We start from the raw sequence: 2,773 nt of genomic DNA on the forward strand, positions 1-2,773 counted from the left end.
CTTTTGTTCAGATATCAGGCTCCTCATTTGGTATGCTTTAAAGTCAGAATAGCATGGACAGGCCTCTCTTTCCCATTGGGCACCCGCCGAGGGCCCTCTAGTTCCTGCCAGATCACCAAACGATAACCGATATTTATTACCAAAAAACAAATTTATTTCGAAAAAATCGAATGATAATGACTGACTACAGTACTACTTGTTTAATAGGTTTGCGCAGTCCACAATTCTGCACGGAGCGAATAGTGACGTAAAATTAAACGTGACCGAACGACTTACATAAAATCGACTCGACGATCAGGAATTCCCCTATATTTGCCTGTGGTGTTGCGACTTTTGCTTTCTTTGTAGTTGTAACTGATTGTACTCTGTGGTATTCTTTGATTAAATCTGGTTTGCCTGTTTTGTTTTGTGTTAGCGACTATTTTCCATGTAAAAATGAATACTGAATTGTAATATAAAATATCGAAACATTCATTTCCTAGTGGATCTGCACAGGGTTGTAGCCTCTCCCCGATGTTGTTCAATCTGTATATTGAGCAGTAAAGGAAACAAAACAAAAATTCGTAGTAGGTATTAAAAACCATGGAGAAGAAATCAAAATTTTAAGGTTCGCCGATGACACTGTAATTCTGTCAGAGACAGCAAAGGACTTGGAAGAGCAGTTGAAGGGAATGGACAGTGTCTTGGAAGGAGGATATAAGATGAACATCGACAGAAGCAAAACGAGGATAATGGAATGTAGTCGAATTAAGTCAGGTGATGCTGAGGGAATTAGATTAGGAAATGAGACACTTAAAGTAGTAAAGGAGTTTTGCTATTTGGGGAGAAAATAACTGATGATGGTCGAAGTAGAGAGGACATAAAATGTAGACTAGCAATGGCAAGGAAAGCGTTTCTGAAGAAGAGAAATTTATTAACATCAAGTATAGATTTAAGTGTCAGGAAGTCGTTTCTGAAAGTATTTGTATGGAGTGCAGCCATGTATGGAAGTGAAACATGGACGATAAATAGTTTAGACAAGAAGAGAATAGAGGCTTTCGAAATGTGGTGCTACAGGAGAATGCTGAAGATTAGATGGGTAGATCACATAACTAATGAGGAAGTATTGAATAGGATTGGGGAGAAGAGAAGTTTGTGGCACAACTTGACCAGAAGAAGGGATCGGTTGGTAGGACACGTTCTGAGGCATCAAGGGATCACCAATTTAGTATTGGAGGGCAGCGTGGAGGGTAAAAATTGGGAGATGAAGAAGCTTGCACAGGATAGAGTAGCATGGAAAGCTGCATCAAACCAGTCTCAGGACTGAAGGCCACAACAACAACAACAACGACAACAACAACTACTACTACTACTGCTACTACTACTATTAGTACTACTGGAGTGTCTTCTGTAAGTAGCAATCAAATAATAGATATTCCACATGATGTGTCGTGTCGAATACAAGTTGCGGGAATTTCTGAATATTCGTGTTCTACACCAATTTCAGATTTCAAGCAATTTAGGAACAGAGATTGAATCAGAAAGCGACCGTCCCTATGACGAAAGTGCAACAACTTCAGTGACGTCACCAACACCGACAACTGTCAGTTGAATAACAGTTTTCCAAACCAGATTATTTTCATGAAAATTTACAGAAAGAAATCGCGAAACTTTGATTTGTAAGGGACCTGTATATTTAAAATAAAGATTCTGACTTTTCCGAAGCATCCAGAATTACAAAGGTGGTAATGCATCGGTAACTAGGTATTTCAACAAAGCATTATTTATTCGCAAATTAAAGAACGATGAAAGCGTCGAAAGAAAATGGTTGTTGTACTCGCCTTCCAAAAACCCTGTATTTTGTTTCTCATGCTGCTTATTTAATCCTTCTGATGTAAATCCATGCACACCGTGTGAATGTGATGATTGGAAACACATTAATCACATAATTTTAACACATTAAAATAACCCAGCACATAGGCAATCTAACATGACACATTTGGCACGAAGTATCGCAGTTGGTAGAATAGATATAGACTAATTATCTCAACATCAAAAAGAAGTAGATTACTGAAGTAAGGTACTTAAACAGATTGTAGCTCTTGTAAAATATGTGGCATCGACAAGCTTTCATTTTGCGATGATAATGAAATCCTAGGATCTCCAAACAATGGAAATTATTTGGGATGTGTGGAATTATTGAGTGAATTCGATCCATTTCTTGCAAATAACCTACAAAAAATTTGGAATCCTAGAAAAGGTAACATTTCTTATTTATCAGCGAATATCATATGAGTTTACTGATGAAATTTTCAGAGTTAATTGTTGTATGATTGAAATCTTCACCGATTGTTACAGTATGATTGTGGAACTTACGTACAAGTGAACTGAGATTTTTCCTAAAGTTTCAGTCACATAAGGGGATGAATCTGGTGGGCAGTAGGAAGATCCAATTATCATTTTACGTCCGTCACTGATACTGAGTCTGCCCAGACAGTCTCACATACAGCTTTAATTTCTTTCTCTGTGGATTTGAGTTTCTTGTCTACTGCAACAAATACATCACCTCCATTTCCCATCTGCCTATCTTTTCGATGTACAATTAAATTCTCCCAAAAAAAAAATCTCATAGCTCTCAATTTCAGGTTTCTACTATATTTTTGTACCAGTATTGTGTGAGTTTTACTGCTTTCCATGAGCACTTCTAACTCTGGCACTTTGTTGCGAATGCTTCGCCATTTTACCATTATGATTTTAAGACCCTTTTCACACTAGGACACTGGTGACGGTCACC

The sequence above is a fragment of the Schistocerca gregaria genome, chromosome 3 (genome assembly GCF_023897955.1).
Source record: "Schistocerca gregaria isolate iqSchGreg1 chromosome 3, iqSchGreg1.2, whole genome shotgun sequence".
Classification (NCBI taxonomy): Eukaryota; Metazoa; Arthropoda; class Insecta; order Orthoptera; family Acrididae; genus Schistocerca; species Schistocerca gregaria.